At 38.9% G+C, this 20,286-nt stretch overlaps 1 non-coding gene across 1 annotated transcript; it reads right to left on the reverse strand.

Annotated features, from left to right (window-relative positions):
• Positions 1–19,750: 19,750 nt before the first annotated feature.
• Positions 19,751–19,857, reverse strand: LOC138827387 (U6 spliceosomal RNA). Its single transcript, XR_011372073.1, has one exon. It is a non-coding gene; the product is annotated as a U6 spliceosomal RNA (small nuclear RNA).
• Positions 19,858–20,286: the final 429 nt, after the last annotated feature.

A 20,286-nucleotide genomic window follows, 5' to 3' on the forward strand; every position in this document is an offset into this window, starting at 1 on the left:
TCCAAAATCCAGAGAACCACCTCCATGGGCATCACTTTCTTATGTTGCTCTTTGGGTAATAAGAATGAAACCTGGAACTGTCAAATGGTAGAGAAATAACTCAGTGATTCAAGCATTTATCTTTCAATATGTTGCTTGCTCCTAACACTAAAATTAGGAAGACTGTTAATATATAATATATGTTATAATATATTTAATATATTATACATGACGTATAATATATTGCATATTATAATATATGCTATATATAATACCTGACAGTAGTATATATTTATAAGGAAAAATACAATAAACCTATCTATGTCCATACTTTCCTAGCCATGATTAAGTTCAGTAGATTATATCTCAATAGGAAAAGTCTACTGAAGTTCTGAGGACCTTGAGCTAGATAAGGAGAATTCCTGTAAAGAAGCCTCTCCTCAATTATGAGAAAAGATAAGTTTGGAAATTTGTTTTTTTTTTTTTTCGGGGGGGTGGTCATGGGGCCTGAACACTGGGCCTGGGTGCTGTCCCTCACCTCTTCACCTCAAGGCTAGTGCTCTACCACTCAAACCATAGCACCACTTCCTTTTTTTTTTTTTTAATATTTTTTATTGTGAAAATACTGTACAGAGGGGTTACAATTACATGGGCAAGATAATGAGTACATTTCTTATCAATCATTGTAGCCTTCTCCTTTGTTTACCTTTCCCATCCCTTCCCAGCCACCCCCTCTGCCTCCCCACCCAATCCTCCCCCCCCACCAAAGTTGTAAAATTTGTTTTTGACATGACAACTTGTACTTCTCATTGTTGCAACGGTCCACCTGTATTCTTATTTAAATGACTTGTTTTTCCCCTTCCCCTCCACAAATTAAACTGACATCAAATACAGTGAAAGCAGGGGTTATACTGTGAGGGAGGGACATACAAAGCAACAAAGAAATAACCTTACAAATGTGTTAGAAACAAATGCATGAAAGAAAAAGAACATTTAAATACATATCTTAGGGTTCATTCTCCTAACATCGCCTTATCTGACCTTTTCTGCTTGACTCATACATATACTAGATATTGCAAATAAGGGAAACCATGGGACCTATGTTTCTTTGGGGCCATAGCACCACTTCTGGCTGAGGAATCAAACCGAGGGCTTCATGCATGTAAGGCTAGCACTCTAACCTCGGAGCCACCTTCCCAGCCCAAATTTGGTAGTTTTTGAGAAGAGGAATTTGGCATTTGCTTTGCATCCTTGATTAGTAGGTATCTTTTTGCTCCAAATTTTGTCTCCTTTTATGTTCCCTAAACACTTACACAGGATCATCATTCCATAGCATATCTTTATGTCCTTCTTTTATTTATTTTATCATTATTGTTTTGTTGTTGTTGTTTTGCTGATGGTGAAGCTTGAATTCAGGGACTAGGCAGTTTCCCTGAGCTCCAGGCTAGTGATCTACCACTTGAGCCACATTACTACTTCTGGGTTTTTCTTCCTGGGCTTGCTTTGAATCATAATACTCAGATCCCACCATGCTGAGTAGCTTGGATTACAGATGTGGGCCACCAGGGCCCAGCAAGTAGCTCTGTTTTAGATATTATTCTAAAAGCCTCCTATCCAAGGTCACTCCTAAGATAGTAAATGGAACTATGCCAATAGTTCCTTCACATTTTCATCTCCTGTTATGGCTATGGTGTGTCTTTTCCATCTTATTTTGAACTTACTTCACTGTTCTCTTCTTAATCCATTGTTCTAGGTGTGTTACTAAAAATTAACTAAATTTAGTGGGTAGAAACCCTAAATCACTCAACTATTAATTTCATTTAATTTTTTCAATATGATTGTTTTTCTGTACAAATATGAGCTTATACTCAGCTTCTTGCATCTACCTATTGGCATAAGCAGAGCCTAGGCTTATTCTACCTCAAATGCAAGAGGTTAGCCAAATAATAGCCTACAGTATTCCTGCCTAGGAGTCAGGACAAGTAGTTGAGTGCCTGAAAGAAGCAATGCATTCCTGGCATGGGAAGGGGTGGGAGAGACAAGAGCCCAGAGAGCAAACTGGCAGTCACAACATTTAACAACTTCTTCTTTGGGGAAACTGACCTCCTGCAAAGTGGTGGTGAGATAACACCTAGTGAATTTTCATATATGAAGGAAGTTGTCATGTCTCAGTACAAAACTCACTTGTAGTCAAAGAGAGGGTCATTCTTTTGTGTCCTCCATAGGTCCAGTCTCACTTATTTCCATCTTAGACTTTTCCCAGACTCTATTCCTACCAGAAGATCCCTAATGAGGAGAAAAGTGTGATCTCTTGGCTTCTGACTGGCTCTGTGGGAGCTGAGGCCACTTTTAGTTTTGAACCTGTTCCTCCTGACAAGGCTGTGGTGGGTGGTGGGAAAGCTCATTCTCTGAATTGTGCCCTAGTACCAAATCTCTTCAGAGAAAGCCAAGGAATTACAGATTCTGCTTGGGGGGGGTGAGTTACTCCATTTCCAAAGAGTTCAATTAATATCTGATTCTGAGGCCAGGTGTAGGTCCTTCACCAGATCCTTCAAGCTGGAGTGGATGTTACCTCAGACTCCAGGCCATCCTCACATTTCTCCAGCTCTTTCTCATGAACAAAATGGTCATAGGAGTTGATTCAGAAACAAGGAGAAGTGAGAGTAGCAGAAGAATCATCAGAAGGGGGAGGAATTAGAAACTTTGGGTGAAAAAACTGCTCAGAAAATCTAGGATCACTCACATCATTTGGGAATCACATCATAAGATTAGGGAATAAAAGTAATAAATTACTACCTAATTAGTAACTCCGCTGCTCTGACTACATTACAAGTGTTCTGTTCAAAGGTACTGTCCTAGCTCTATTTTGATGAGGAAAATGTAGCACATTCACAATGTTCTGAGTATCTTCATAGCCAGGTTGTTCTTACACTCTACTTTTCTGTTACTTTCCTTTGCTGGATTCTATCAATGACACTAGAAAGTGTTATCATCTTCAGACAAGTAATTACATTTTCTTTTAATCCATTTGTTATAAAAATAAAACAAATTATGGGGAAAACTATGTCTATGGTACATTTTCTTCCAAGGCATATTTATTTTATGTTAAGTATTATTTTAATAGTTTCATTTTTAAAACTTGAGGAAAATGTTTTCTTACTATTAGCACTAATTATTGCACCTGTTTTTATATTTTTCCATGTCTGTATGTTTGTTATTAAGCTTATAAAATTTTCTTTTCCCCCAACTGTTGCCTTCTTAAAATTTCTTCAAATTATAAACTATATATAATAGTCCTGTATATGTTTATTGATATATTTAAATTTTGATCTAATATCCACATATTATAGGTTATCTTCAAACTGTTGTAATTGCTCTGAAAATCTATATGGAGGTCCCTCATTAAAGCAAAAACACAATGCAACAAAACCCAGTGAAAATAGGATTAGGTATCTATCCAAAAATACTTAGCAATGATACAGTAGAAACATTCACTTCTCACTGGGCGCCGGTGCCTCACACCTGTAATCCTAGCTACTCAGGAGGCTGAGATCTGAGGATCGAGGTTCAAAGCCAGCCTGGGCAGGAAAGTCTGTGAAACTCTTATCTTCAATAAACCACCAGAAAACCGGAAGTGGCACTGTAGCTCTAGTGGTAAAGCACTCGCATTGAGCTGAAGAGGTGAGGGACAGCACTCAGACCCAGAGTTCAAGCCCATGACCGACAAAAAAAAAAAAAAAAAAAAAAAAAAAAGCTGATAATGAGCTGAGCTGTTAGAGGTAGTTTCCCTAAAGATCTAAGAGCTAAAAGTGGAGAGGCAAACCCAGAGCTCTGCACTACATCAGTCCACCATGCCAATTGCTTCTACCATAGTACTAACTACCCAGTTTGCACACTTATGACCTTTTTACCCTGATTGTGCCCCACAATCCCTCACAACTTTTACTCTTTCACTTTGTCTATGCTTTCTTGTCCCTGCTAAACTCTTCTGGATGCCTGTATTAGCTACCCCAACCCTTGCAAAGCTGTTGCTGCTACCCAATTTCCTGCCACTTCAACTCAGTTATTACAGTCACAATTACCCTTTCCCTGGTATCCTAGTCTCTGCTACTCTTTTCTGCTACCCATAATTCATAACACCATTGTTCCAGCCACTTGACCCCTGACACCCTTGTCTCTGATACCACATTCCCAAACAAAACAAGGGAAGAGTGGGCACAGACAGTCGACTTGGGTACTCCTCTTGCAGGCACATTGGGACATTATTCCTCAGGTATTTAACACAAGGGACTTATTGGCGGTGGAAAGAAATGAGGTTACTCAGAGGTGACTATTATCCAAGGATATCAACTGACAACTTGTTGCTAGGAAAAGAAAGCCCTAAGGTGAAAGTTAATGAGAAAAAGTTTTACAAAGATATTGGGGATGATGCAATAGGTTTAGCTTAGTCCCTTCTACTAGTGATCTGAATTATTTTTTGACATAGATATGTAACTACTTTGCATTTTAAAAATTATATGAAGATGCATCTTTGTGTGGTATTTATATTAATTTATGAAATAGTTGCATATGATCACATTAATGATATTCAATATTTTATGTTCAATGTTATGCTCATGAGGCTGCCTTTGGCAATATGAATTGAGCTCTCTAACAACAAATGGAATTTCATTGTCAAATACTACAAGGAGATTACTGATGCTAGTACCAAAATGAAAGCTGGAACAAAACAACTGAAGAAAGCTGCAAGTTTGATGGGAAGGGGTCAGTGGTAAGGGCTATGATGAAAGAGAAATTTTTCACCATGGAATCTTGGAAGAATAGAATGTGTTTTGTTGAATTACTTAGCTTTTTAAACCTTCTTAGAAAGCAGAACATTATTTTTATTCTTGCTTTTTGGTAGCTGTTTAATGAATGGTTTAACAAAAAAATTATCAAAATGACTGAAAATTAAATGATGTGAATTATCAGATTAACATTATACCTAAAGTTGCCCTGAGATGCAGGAAGATTGGATTCTTTTCTATTAAATTAATGGAATAAACTTCCTTTTGAATGGTTGGACAGTCCATGACACTTGTTCCAAAACAAGAAAAGATACTGGAGAGAAAAAAAAAGAGGAAGGAGACTCAACGAAGCTGAAATTAGCATGTTCTCATTTGGAGTTTAATGGTTTTTTTTCTACAAAGAATAAGAATTTCATCTTAACATAATAATTTCAAAATGGATGTGCTACAGGATAGCTTGTAAATGTAATATTTAATGCTGTTGAATTACTTGAAGACAAATGTTTACAGAAAACTTTAAATTCCAGAAAAACTGTAATGTTCCAATAAACACCTGGAAGAAATATAATTTAAAAATTCATGGTTCAAAGCAAACCCTGGCAGGAAAGTCTGTGAGACACTTATCTCCAAACAGGAAGTGGCACAGTGTCTCAAGTGGAAGAGGGCTTCTCTTGAGCTGAAGAACTCAGGGATATGTTAAAACCCAGTCCCTGAGTTCAAGCCCCAAGACTGACAAAAAGAAATTAAAAAAAAATTAAAGCATTAGGGATGGGAAGGAGACTCAGTAGTAGAGTGCTTGTCTTGCATGAATGAGGTCCTGGTTTCAATTCCTCTGCACCACATAAGCAGAAAAAACTGGAAGTGGTGCTGTGGCTCAAGTGATATAGCCTTGAGCTGAAGAGCTCAGGGACAGTGCCCAGACCCAAAGTTCAGGCCCCCTACCAACAACAACAACAAAAAAAATTAAAGCATCAAACAATCCGAAGAGGTTGTCCAGAATAATGAGTGCCGCATTATCCGTTTACATGACTTAGTGACTTGAAACCTAGTTTACCAGGGGAGGTGGTGGGTAATTTGTGTCTTTGCCAAAACCTGCGAAATTATTTTGTACTTTCCCAAGGAGGGACAAAACAGGGAATGGGGGGAGGAGGATAGGTGTTTGGGGGCCTTGCCTTTTGGTTCAGTGATTGTTTTCTGGAGTCAAATTCAGAGAAATCCTGCTTGCAATCCTAGTTGCATGGGGAATGAAGAAGCCAAGCCCTGGAATTGGACTTTGCACTGTCCTTGGCCCGGTTCCAACCACCACTGGATAATCCAAGTCCCATTTCAGGAACAAGATGCCTTGAAGACTACTGATCCACTGGGCAGGTGGACCTAACCACAGCCAGGAAAGGCAAAAAATTCAATGCCGAGGGCATCACTGGAAATCTACAACAGGCAGAGATTTTTAAATATATTTTATTGTAAAAATACTGTACAGAGGGGGTTCAGTTACAGGAGTAGGGTAATGAGTACATTTCCTATCGAGCATTGTTACCTCCTCCTTGGTTTTTCCCCTACCATCCCTTCCCTCCCCACCTCTCCAACTCCTCCCTCCTCAATCCCTGCCTGACATTGTAAATTCATTTTCTACATAGTGTCCTGTATATCTCTTCATCACAATGGGTCAACCTGCAGTCCCATTTAAGCATTTTGTTATATCCTTCCACTCCCCAAATCACAAAAGTAAATATAGAAGATGCAGAACATTGGAATCAAATACAGTGAAAACAGGGATTATACCGTGGGGAGATGAACCTACAAAAGAATCACATACTGCATTATAAGTATATTAAAAACAAAACCAAGACTGATTTGGGGTATCTTTCACTTAACATCATTTTATGTGGTCATAATAACATAACTTTTTATCTTTTCTGCTTGTCCTAGACATGTACTAGTCCTTGCAAATAAGGGAAAGCATGGGACCTATGTTTCTCTGGGCCTGGCTTACTTCACTTAATATAATTTTTAACAAGCCTTTCCATTTCCTAACAAATGGGGCATTGTCATTCCTTCTAATGGAGGCATAGAATTCCATTGTGTGTGTGTGTGTGTGTGTGTGTGTGTGTGTGTGTGTGTGTCACATTTTCTAGATCCATTCATCTACTGAGGGGAATCGGGTTTGGTTCCATATCATAACTATAGTGAGTAATGCTGCAACAAACATGGTTGTGCTGGTAAAATGACCTTGTTTGTGATCATTTGGGTAAATGCCCAAAGGTGGGATTACTGGGTCATAGGGAGCTCTAAGTGGAGTCTTTTGAAGAATTTCCATACTGCTTTCCAAAGTCGTTGAACAAGTTTACACTCCCACTAACAATGCAGTAGGGTTCCCGCCAGCATCTGTAATAATTACATTTCTTTTTTAAAATTTAATTTAATTTTATTTGTGAACATACTGTACAGAGGGGTTACAATTACATGGGCAGGATAATGCGTACATTTCTTACCAAGCATTGCAGCCTCCTCCTTTGTTTACCCTTCACATCCCTTCCCAGCTTCCCCCCTCCCCCCAATACCAATCCTTCTCCTCCACCCCCCCCCCGCGTTGTAAAGCTCGTTTTGGACATGACAACTTGTACTTCTCATTGTTGCAACAGGTCCACCTGTATCTTTAAACAACTGGTAATTACATTTCTTGATTATAGACATTCTAACTGGAATGATGTGCGATCTCAATGCTGTCTGATTTGCATTTCTTTTATGGCTAGAAAAGTTGAGCATTTCTTCATGTGTCTAATGGGCATTTTCATTTCCTCTTCAGAGAAATCTCTCTTTAAGTCTTTAGCCCATTGAGTTATCCGGCAGTTGTTTCTTTGATGATTTGTTGTTGGGGAATTTAATTTTTTGAGTCCTAAGTATATTTTAGATATAAGACCTTGTCCATTTTATGACTCATGAAGATCTTCTCCCAGTACGTGGGCTGTCTACAGTTCTTGTTAGCTTTGACCTTTGCCTTGCAGAAGCTCTGCGGTTTCAAGCAATCCCATTTGCCCAACCTTTCTTTGATTTGTTTTATTTCTTGTTCTCTATTAAGAAAATTTCGGTGTGTGCTAAAGAGCCCTAGAGTTTCTCCAATTCCTTCATGTAATGTTTTCACGGTGTCTGCTTTTATTTTGAGGTCTTCTGTCCATTTGGAGTTGATTCTGGTGCAGGGCAATATATACGGATCTAGTTTAGTTTTTTTTTTTAATTTAATTTTATTTTATTTCAGAACATACTGTACAGAGGGGTTACAATTACATTGGTAGGATAATGCATACATTTCTTACCAAGCATTGCAGCCTCCTCCTTTGTTTACCCTTCACCTCCCTTCCCAGCCTCCCCCCTCCCCCCCACCCAATCATACCCCCCTCCCCCCCCACACCGACATTGTAAAGCTTGCTTTGACATGACATTTTGTAGTTCTCCTTGTTGCAACAGGTTCACCTGAATCCTTAAACGACTTGTTTGTCCCCATCTCCTCCACATGTTATACTGACATCAAATAAAGTGAAAGCGGGGGTTACACTGTGGGGGAGGGACATACAAAGCAAAAAGAAATAATCTTATAAATGCGTTAGAAACACATACATGAAAGAAACGAAAACATTAAAATACATATTTAAGGGTTCGTTTTCCTAACATCACATTATCTGACCTTTTCCGCTTGACTCATACCTATACAAGATATTGCAAATAAGGGAAACCATGGGACCTATGCTTCTTTGGGCCTGGCTTACTTCACTTAATATAATTTTTTCCAAGCCTTTCCATTTCGTAACAAATGGGGAAATGTCATTCTTTCTGATGGAGGCATAGAATTCCATTGTGTATATATACCACATTTTCTTGATCCATTCATCTACTGAGGGGCTTCTGGGTTGGTTCCATGTCTTAGCTATGGTAAATAATGCTGCAATAAACATAGTTGTGCTGGTAGCTTTAATGTGGTCTTGTTTGTATACATTTGGGTAAATGCCCAAAAGTGCGATAGCTGGATCATAGGGGAGATCTATGTGAAGTCTTTTGAGGAACCTCCAGACTGCTTTCCAAAGTGGTTGAACAAGTTTACATTCCCACCAACAATGAAGTAAGGTTCCTTTCTGTCCACATCCACTCCAGCATCTGTTGTTAGAGTTCTTGATTTTTGCTGTTCTAACTGGAGTGAGGTGATATCTCAATGTTGTTTTGATTTGCATTTCTTTTATGGCTAGGGATGTTGAACATTTCTTCATGTGTCTTTTGGCCATCCTTTCTTCTTCAGAGAAGCTTCTCTTTAAGTCTTTCGCCCACTTATTTATTGGGCAGTTGTTTCTTTGAGGATTTGTTGTTGGGGGGTTTAATTTTTTGAGTTCCAAGTATATTTTAGATATGAGACCCTTGTCCGTTGTATGGCTAGTAAAGATCTTCTCCCAATCTGTGGGCTTTCTATTGATCTTACTAGCTATGTCATTTGCCCTGCAGAAGCTCTGCAACCTTATGCAGTCCCATTTGTCCAACCTTTCTTTGATTTGTTGTGCTTCCGGGTCTCTATTCAGAAAATTTCGACCTGAGCCAAGGAGACTTAGGGTTTCTCCTATTCCATCCTGTAATGTTTTCAGAGTGTCTGCTTTGAGTTCAAGGTCTTTGATCCATTTGGAGTTGATTCTGGTGCAGGGTGATATATAAGGATCTAGCTTTAGTTTTCTACATGTAGTTAACCAATTTTGCCAGCACCATTTACTGAAGAGGCTGTCTTTCTTCCATTCTATTGTTTTAGCTTCCTTATCGAAGATTAGATGGCTATAGGTCTGTAGGTTCATTTCTGGGTTTTCAATTCTATTTCATTGGTCCTGAGGTCTGTTCTTATGCCAATACCAAGCTGTTTTGATTACTATGGCTTTATAGTAGAGTTTGAAATTTGGTATTGATATTCCTCCAGCAGTGTTCTTTCCGTTAAGAAGTGTTTTTGCTATTCGGGGTCTTTTATTGTTCCATATGAATTTTTGGATTGCCTCTTCTATTTCCTTGAAGAATGAGGGTGGAATTTTGATAGGTATTGCATTGAATTTGTAGATAGCCTTGGGAAGTATTGCCATTTTCACGATGTTAATCTTGCCAATCCAGGAGCATGGGAGGTTTTGCCATTTTTTAAGTTCTCTGTTGATTTCCTTTTTCAAGATTTTAAAGTTTTCATCATAGAGGTCCTTCACTTCTTTACTTAAGTTAATTCCTAGGTATTTTATTTTTTGTGGGGCTATTACAAATGGAGTTGCTTTCCTAATTTCAGCCACACTTTTCTCATTGTTGGCATACAGAAAAGCCATTGATTTTTGGGGGTTAATTTTATACCCTGCTACTTTGCCAAAGTTTTGAATCAGCTTGAATAATTTGGGAGTGGAGTCTATGGGATTCTTTAAATACAAGATCATGTCATCTGCAAAGAGGGAGAGTTTTATTTCTTCTTTCCCTCTTTGGATCCCCTTTATGTCTGCATCTTTTCTTATTGCTGTAGCTAGGCATTCTAATACTAGATTGAAGAGAAGTGGAGAGAGTGGGCATCCTTGTCTTGTTCCTGAGTTAAGAGGAAATGGCTTTAGTTTTTCACCATTGAGTATAATGCTGACTGTAGGTTTGTCATATACAGCCTTTATTGTATTGAGGAATGTTCCATGGATTCTTAATTTTTCCAAAACCTTCATCATAAAGGGGTGTTGGATCTTGTCGAATGCTTTTTCTGCGTCTATTGAGATAACCATGTGGTTCTTGTTCTTGCTCCTGTTGATGTGATGAATAATATTAATTGATTTGCGTATATTGAACCAGCTTTGCATCCCTGAAATGAATCCTGTTTGATCGTGGTGTATGATTTTTTGGATGAATTGTTGAAGTCGATTGGCCAAAATTTTGTTGAGAAGTTTTGCATCAATGTTCATCAAAGAAATGGGTCTATAGTTCTCTTTCTTTGATGAGTCCCTGCCTGGTTTTTGGATGAGGGTTATGATGGCTTCATAGAATGTGTTCGGTAGTGAGCTTTCTCTTTCAATTTCATTGAAGAGTTGGAGGAGAATTGATGTGAGCTCTGCTTTGAAGGCCTTGTAAAACCATCTGGTCCTGGACTTTTCTTAGCCGGGAGGTCTCTTATTGCTGTTTCTATTTCAATGCTTGATATGGGCCTGTTAAGATAGTTTAACTCATCTTGGTTTAGTTTTGGCATGTCAATATTTGCTAGGAAGAGGTCCATTTCTGTCAAGTTGTCGAACTTATTAGCATAAAGTTTTGAGAAGTATTCCCTTATAATGTTCTGAATCTTGGTTGTTTCCGTGGTGATGTTTCCATTCTCATCTCTGAGTTTATTAATTTCGGTGTGTTCTCTTCTTTTTTTGATAAGATTTGCTAAGGGTCTGTAAATTTTGTTAAGTTTTTCAAAGAACCAACTCTTTGTTTTGTTGATTCTTTCTATAGTTTTTTTGGATTCTAATTCCTTTAATTCTGATTTAATTTTGATTATTTCTTTCCGTCTACTGGATTGGGGTTTATCTTGCTGCTCTTTTTCAAGGAGGTTTAGATGTGTCATTAAATTGCTAGTTTCAGATCTCTCCAATTTGTTGATGTAGGAGCTCAGAGCTATAAACTTGCCTCTGAGTACTGCCTTTGCTGTGTCCCAGAGGAGTTGGTAATTTGTGTGTTCATTTTTGTTGAATAGCATGAACATTTGAATTTCCTTTCTAATCTCTTCCATGACCCACTCTTGATTTAGCAGTGTGTTGTTCAGCCTCCATGTGATACCGGACTTTCTTTGGTGGCTTTTGGTGTTGAGTTCTAATTTTATTCCCTTGTGGTCAGAGAGAATGCAGGGTATAACTTCAATGTTTCTGAATTTAGACAAGTTTGCTTTGTGGCCCAAAATGTGGTCTATTTTAGAAAAGGTTCCATGTGCTGCTGAGAAGAACGTGTATTCTGATGCTGCTGGGTGAAATGTTCGGTAAATGTCTGTTAAGTCTAGTTGATCTATGCAGCTGTTTAGATCTGCGGTTTCTCTGTTGAGTTTTTGCCGAGTTGATCTATCTAGTGGGGAGAGTGGTGTGTTAAAATCCCCAACAATTAATGTCTTTGGATCTATATGGGATTTGAGGGAAAGTAGTGTTTCTTTGATAAATTTGGGTGCTCCATTGTTTGGCGAATAGATGTTTAGAATTGTAATATCCTCCTGAAAGAGAGATCCTTTAATTAGTATGTAGTGACCTTCTTTATCTCTTCCCACGATTTTTAATTTGAAGTCTATTTTATCTGATATTAGGATTGCAACTCCCGCCTCTTTATGAGGGCCGTTTGCTTGGTAGATTTTGTTCCAGCCTTTAACATTGAAAATGTGTTAGTTTAACAGTTGTTTAACCAATTTTGCCAACACCATTTACAGAAAAGGCTATCTTTGTTCCACTCTATTTTTTTAGCTCCCTTTTCAAAGATTAGGTGGCTATTGGTCAGTGGATTCATTTCTGAGTCTTCAGTCCTTTTCCATTGGTCCTCAGGTTTGTTGTTGTGCCATTGTCAAGCTGTTCTTATGACTGTGGCTTTTTAGTCGAGTTTGACATCTGGAACTGATATTGCTTCAGCACTGTTCTTTCTGCTAAGGATTGAAAACCTACTGCCAGCATTATAGTTAATGGCAAAAAGTTAAAATCATTTCTTATAAATTCAGGAATGAGGGCCTGGGAATGTGGCTCAGTGGTAGAGCGCTTGCCTTGCATGCATGAGGCTCTGGGTTCCATGTCTCAGCACCACATAAGCAATAAGAATAAAAGCCGGAAGTGGTGCTGTGGCTCAAGTGGTAGAGTGCTAGCCTTGAGCTGAAGAGCGGCGGGCCAGTGTCCAGGCCCAGAATTCATGCCCCACGACTGGGGCATGAAATAAATAATTAAAATAAATTCAGGAATGAGATAAGGATGTCTGCGCTGTCCACTCCTCTCAAATTAGTATTAGAATGCTAGCTGGGGCAATAAGACAAGATACAAACTTAAAGGGGATCCAAATAGGGAAAGATGAAGTAAAACTATTCCTCTTTGCAGATGACATGATCTTGTATTTAAAGAACCTCATGGACTCCACTCCCAAGTTACTTGAGCTGATCAGAAACTTTGGCAAACTAGCAGAATATAAAATTAACCCTCGGAAATCAATGGCTTTCCTGTATTCCAATAATGATAAGAGTGAGGCTGAAAATAGGAAAACAATACCTTTTTAATATTCGCAAAAAAATACAATAGCAAGGAGTTAACTTAAGAGGTGAAGGACCTCTATGATGGAAACTTTAAAAACCTGAAAAAGAAAATGAAAGCAGAACTAAGGAAGTGGGAAACCTCCCACGCTCCTAGATTGGGAAGATTAACATCATGAAAATGGCAATACTGAAAAAGGCTATTTCCAAATTCAATGTGATACATATCAATATCCCAATCTCACTTTCAATGAAATAGAAGAAGCAATCCAAAAATTCATATGGAAGAATAAAAGACCCTGAATAGCAGAGAGGATTTTTGTGATTCTCATTTTGTATTACCACTTTCATTCTACAAAGTAATCTATGGATTTTAACTTTCTTCCCTCCCTTTGGATAAACCTCACAAAAACCCTGCCTCTAGCTCCCAAGACACCTAACTCTTAGGTCTGGACAATTGTTCCTAGATGGTGAATTACTTAGTTGTATTTTGAACGCATAAAACATGCATATAAAACTAGCACATTTTGATCTCATGAGAAAACTGCCTTTTTCCCTCTCTCAAATTCATTTCCTGATAGGCATTTTTAGAAAGAATCTATTTTCTTTTTTAGATGAAAGGCTTGTAGGAAACTATGTTTATAATCTGGCTCTTCCTCCTGTACCTCAACACCTAAAACACAAATTTCACAAAGCATTTATAAGAAACAATACAAAAACCAAAACACTGGGAAATGCTCAGATGCAGAAAGTTTTACAAAACCCAGAATATAACTCTGCTGTCTGAGGCTGGGGCTCTCTGTGTAAATTAACAAACCCCAAAAGAGCAGCCAAGAGTACCAGACATGAGTGTCTCTGGCTGATACTCCATGGACAAGGAGCATGGAGGGGCATCCTGAGCCTGCAGGAGAGTGTCGGGAGGAAAGTTTCCCTGCCAGCCTGAGTACAAAAGTTGGCATCACCCCACCTGGGCCTGTATTTCTTGTCTTCTCCCCACAGCTGAGAACATGGAGGATACTGTACAAGCTGATCCCCAGAGCGGCTTCTGTTTTGTCTGCAGTCCTTCCTAGGTGGGTCCCCCCTCCCACCGTGTGTGTGTGCTCTCAGGGGCTGATCCTTAGGGCCCAGGCCCATGGGGCTTGTGGGTATTATATGTGGGTCAGTGGCACTGTGTCATTCACACAGCAGCTTCCCTAGTCCAACAGCAGGTACACCCTGATATTCTCCCACAGACTCAGGTGAGGTGCCCAGAAGCACCCGTGTTGGGTAGGCTGCCACTAGGCTCCTACTTCATCAGAGGGGCCAGATGAAGTGGCTGCTGACTGAATTACTAATTATTTTATGGAGCAGTTATAAACAAATTGATACATATTACTGTATGATATATAATGCTATATCCTTGAGTCTCTAGTCTACAAAATCATTGAACTTGATACTAGCAAGAATGTATTTTATTTGATGTGTTTATAAGCCCATAATGGCAAACTGAAATGAAAGTACAACAAAACTCTTCTCCAAAAAACACATTCTAAAATCACAGAATTTGAAAAAAATTGTATGTAAGTGCAAATGAAATTATACTAGGATAGTAAAATACACACAAAAATATTACATTCGTTACATTCAAAAGTAAAATAAGTAAGTACAGAAAGAATTCCTACTGGATAAAAAATATTACAATGTTTAACAGGTAGAAGTGATATAGGTTATATGTTTCCTTTTTATAAAACTTATTTATATCTTCCTGTTCTGTTTATCTTAGTGAAGGAAAATGTTAGAAAGCAGAAATTATATGTGGCATCTCTTACTTCCAGTACTACAAAGGAGAGTGGCACTTCCTAATGGGAGTCCTGGGATGACACCCACACCCAGCTCATGTAGACCCATCAGAGGTCCCTGTGGTGACCCTGAGGGGGTCTGGAAAACCGCCCTGCTGTTGCAGCAGGTGCAGTATTTGTTGTGGTGGGCTGCATCCAACAAAGCTCCATCAGTGACCAGACCAAGCAACCCAGCCTCAGGTGCCAAAGCCAGGAGGTAAGGCAGGGCAGACCCCAAGTCCTGCCTTCCATGTGTGTGGCCTGCATTGCCAAGGCCAGACCCATTCCTGCTTTGGATACCAATGAGGGTAGAGGATGAGCCCATTGCTGCCAAAGGGAGCATCCCCGGAATGGCACCCAGAGCTGGGCCCATGTGGACCAGAAGGACAATGGAGGAGGCTATACAGCAAAGCCAAAGGGGCTTTGATCCCCCAGTGCTGCAGCTGGTGCACTGCAAGTCCATGCTCCTCTGGCACTGATGGGCATATGCAGGGATGGCACCTTACCCGAGATCACAGGGACCAGAAAATGGAGGTCCGTGGGGATGCTGAAGGGGCTCCAGAGTGCTCAGCTGCCACAGCTGTCACAAGCACGCTGGCAGAAGGGCCAGCACACGACTCTAATCCCCATTCTGCCCTAAAGTCTGAACCAAGGTTGGGCTGCCTGGCCCCAAGGGGGTGAATTGTCCACCAAGCCTTCCTTCTCTTGTGGACTGTGCAGTGTACAAGCATGGTGTTCTCCACCCCACACCCATGGGGGCAGGCAGTGACCCCACAACAGAGTCTCACTGGGATGGCACTTGCACCCAGGACCACCGAAGACCAGTACCAGCACACCTGGCAGAGGAGAGGGCAGCAGTGGACTCAACTCCAGCCCCATGGCTGCCAGATCCTGGGTGAAATGGAACAAGTGAGAATGGGAAGGGAGGTGGGCAGGGTGGGCAGGGCTCATCTGGCAATGGTAGGGACCATGCACACCCACATCCCTTCACTGCACATCCACCACAAGGGAGGGGCCCCACTTCTCAACGGGTGACCTGAAGAGGCTCCACACCCACAAGGACTACATAAATGGAAGTTCACGTGGTGATATTGAAAGGGCTCCAGGGTACAGCCTTGCTCCTGCACTGATCAACTGGCACAAAAAAAAAAAAAAGGAAAAATGACCACTACACCTTTTCATCAATGATAACCTATTATACTTTCAAAACAGTTTTACTTTCCTCTTGTCCTATATTTTTGCATGGGGCCCTCTGAATTAACCAGAAATCTCCAGGATTTTTCATGCACAGTAATACAAATAAATATAGCTTCTATTCTTTTTTGAATTAAGGGAGGTTGCATTTAGTTCTTTCCCATGTTTGATTCATGAAAAAGAAATCCTGAAGTGTATCTGTAAAACACAAAACTCAAGCTACCCAGAGAGAAATAATCACATGATTAGTGGTTCAAATGATATTTCATCTTTGCAATTTTTTAGAAAACTGCATTCTTGGGGCTGGGAAGGTGGCTCAGTGGTAGAGCGCTTGCCTTGCATGCATGAGGCTCTGGGTTTGATTCCTCAGCACCACATAAGCAAAAAGAAAAAAGCCAGAAGTGGTGCTGTGGCTCAAGTGGTAGTGTGCTAGCCTTGAGCTGAAGAACTGAGGGACAGCGCCCAGGCCCAGAGTTCAGGCTCCACAACCGGACCACCCCCCAAAAAGAAAGAAAGAAAGAAAGAAAGAAAGAAAGGAAGGAAGAAAGAAAGAAAGAAAGAAAGAAAGAAAGAAAGAAAGAAAGAAAGAAGGAAGGAAAGAAAGAAAGAAAGAAAGAAAGAAAGAAAACTGCATACTACTTTCTACTGTATTTTGACCAAGAGAGTACAAAATTTCCTTTCCTCCACACTCTCACAACATTATTACCTTCTGAGTATTTCCAAGGGCAGGTTTTTCCTATGTGCAGTAGCCCAGACTGGCCTTAGAATCAAATCCTCTTACTCCAACCCCCTAAATGCTTGGAATTACAAGCCTTTACCACCACACCTGACTCCTTTGATTTTGTTGAGAAGAGTTATAATAGTTATGAAGTAGTATCATAGTAATTTTGAGTTGCATTTCTCTAATGACTTCTGTTCACAAAGCATTAAGCCAGCATAGAAGTGATATTAAACACAAATTTGTAAACCCACTGGTGATTTTCAGGGCTTTTTGGAAAGCAGGGCTATTCAGAACTTTCATCCATATTAAATCAAGTTTATTGTTAATCTCATCTTTAATATCTCTATACAAAATGAATACTTAATTCAATATAGTAGAAAGGAAAAATTAAGCAACTCCTAACATTTTTCACTTTTCAATAAAATGATATTGCTTAAATCAATTTCTGTTTATGCTTGAGACTATACTACTTAATTTGGTTAGACCTTTTACAAAGCTTTATATACTTTATTTATTTTATGTTGATTGCTCTTTCCAAATCCTGCATGTCTAATTTTGGTTTCTTTCAGTCTCATGTAGTTCAGATTTCAAACCGTAGAATAAATGGAAGGAAACAAACAAACAAAAAAAAAGAGTTCCTCTCATCTGATGATGCCTCTACAAGAATGAGGAAAGAGTTCATCCTGCTAAGGATCTATGATAGAATTTCAAAAAGAGAATTCATTTTTCTATGTTTTCCCTATCTTTGTGATGTACCTTAAATTATATAAAACAAAATACACTGCTCAGATACTCTTACGTTTTATCAGTTTTGTACATTTTCTTATGGACTTCACATCTGTCTACAACATTCCTTCTTTATAAATGTCCCTGATATTTTTACACTATCAAGACATAAGATAACCAGTTTGATTTACAGCATGAGAGTTATCCTCCTGGCTTCCTTGGAAGCAGAGCATGGTCAATAGATAACATTACTTCTGGTTGCTCACTTCATGTAATGGTTTCTGTAATACATTTTATTTAGTATTTTAAAAACTGTTGGCTAAACTCAAAAGCTCATTCATAGAAGTTTATGTTAAGTTTTTCACAAGTTTTAATTCTCTTAATTCTTAAGATAACATTTGCTATAATACTAATATTATTACCATTTAAGTGTTGGGAAAAATTGTAATTAAAGGCACTAAATGCATGGCCCAAATACACACAGTGAGGAAAAAAATGAGTCAAAGTTTCCAAAAGTCTTTCAGCAATTCAGAAAAGGTAGGTAAAATCTCACCATTCTCTTACACTCTAAATTCAATATTAATATTGCTCAAGAAGTAATAGCATAGCAATTATTGCCGATGATGATTGTTTTCTGTCACAATTTGTCTTCAACACAGACTGTGTTGTTAACATTGCGTTATCATGCACAGAATTGAGCTTATACATTGAGTTTCAAAGACAGCCAAATTTCTTCTGTACTACAGTTCCATTTTTCTTTTTAAAAAGTACCAAAACTTTTAAATATCATCACTTTCTGTCTTTTAAGAATCCAAAAGAGAAATAAATTCACATTTAATTTAATAAATTCACCTTTTCTTTTAAAGCAAAGTGCTTTAAAAGTAGGAGATGATAAAAACAGGCCCCCATGAAGTAAATTTTCTTCTACTTTTAAAATTATTCTGAAAACCTTGTGCTGGTTGGTCACACCCATAATCTTGTTTACTTGAGATATCTACTCAGGAGGCTGAGATCTGTGGATAACAGTTGGAAGCCAATCAGGGCAAAATTATTTTTGAGATTATTTTTCAAAAAAATTTAATGAACTAGCAAAGAGCCAGGAGTGCAGATGTTGCTCACCAATCTAGAGAGGAAAGGCCTAGCAAGACCTTAAAGCCCTGAGTTCAAATTCTGAGCACTCCAACACACTTGTGTACCCGTGCGCACACACACACACACACACACATTTATTCAAAATACCCTCGTGTCGGTGTTTTGCATTAATTTATTTGTTAACAAGATTATATGGATAAAATAAGGGAAATAAACTCTTCAATCTCAGAACATTTTTATACATTTTTTATTTTAAAAATACTGCACAGAGGGGTTACATTTACATGAGCAAGGTAATGAGTACATTTCCTAACAAGCATTGTTACCTCCTCCTTTATTTTTCCCCCACCATCCCTTCTCTCCCACCTCCACAAGTACACTCCACTCCTCCTCTCTCCTTCCCCTACCTAAATTGTAAAATTCATTTTTCATCATACGTCTTGTGCATCTCATTGTTACAATGGGTCAACCCATATCCCTATTTAAGCATTTTGTTGTTTTCTTCTTCTCCCCAAATTAGAGAAACGTATATACAAGATGTAGGCGCACCAACTTCAAATCCAGTGAAAAAAGGGGTTATAGCGTGGTTGAGGAACATATAAAGGAACAAAAAAAAATCACATTGTACAGTATAAGTATGTTAGAAATAATAGCAAGATAGAATCACTTGTGTACCTATCTTGGTGTTCGTTTAGCTTAATATCATCTTATCTGGTCAAATGCACATAGCTTAAGACATTTTCTGATAATCCCGGACATATATTAGCTATTGAAAATAAGAGAAACCATGGGACCTATATTTCTTTGGAGTTGGCTTACTTCACTTAAAAATTTTTTTCCAAATCTTTCCATTTCCTAACAAATTGGGCAATGTCATTCTTTCTGATGGAGGCAGAGCATGCAATTGTATATATTTACCAGGTTTTCTTGATCCATTCATCTACTGAGGGGCATCTGGGTTGGTTCCATATCTTAGCTATGGTAAATATTGCTGCAATAACCATAGTTGTGCTGGTAGTTTTAGTATGGTCTTGTTTGTGATCCTTTGGGTAAATGAACAAAAGTGGGATTGCTGGGTCATAGGGGAGCTTTATGTGGAGTCGTTTGAGGAAACTCCATACTGCTTTCCAAAGTGGTTGAAGACTTTTACACTCCCACCAAGAATGCAGTAGGGTTCCCTGGTGGCCCCATCCCCTCCAGCATTTGTTGTTGTAAAAACATGGATTGCTTCACTAATTTTCAAGTCATCCTTGAGCAGGGGCCATGCTAATCTTCTCTGTATCATTCTGATGTTAGTGTATAGGCTGCCAGATTAAGCACAGAACATTTTTTATATAGAAGGTGTAATTTATTTTCTTAGTCAATTCCACAAAAAAGTAAGTTCAAAAGAATTGTCATGAAATTTTAGAATCATGCATTTCTTACAAAAGCACACATTTTTGATGTTGGCATAATTTGTGGAGGGGAAGGGGAAAATGTTTAAATAGGGATACAGGTAGACCCATTGCAACAATGAAAGGAACTTTACAACTTTGGTATCTCTACTACTGCCATACCTGCAGATTGTAACTTCATTGCTTCTTTTGAGGTAAGTATCACTATTCCTGGGTCTGCTTGGACTGTGGTCCTCCTAACACAAGCAAAACACATAGCACGCATCAAATGGTTAAGAGTTTCTGAAACTTCCTTTTTTTTTTTTTTTTTGGTCTGGGCTTGCCTGGAACTGCAATTCTCTAATCTCTGTTTTCT

The sequence above is a fragment of the Dipodomys merriami genome, unplaced genomic scaffold, assembly GCF_024711535.1.
Source record: "Dipodomys merriami isolate MVZ:Mamm:240054 unplaced genomic scaffold, mDipMer1.0.p SCAF_155, whole genome shotgun sequence".
Lineage (NCBI taxonomy): Eukaryota > Metazoa > Chordata > Mammalia > Rodentia > Heteromyidae > Dipodomys > Dipodomys merriami.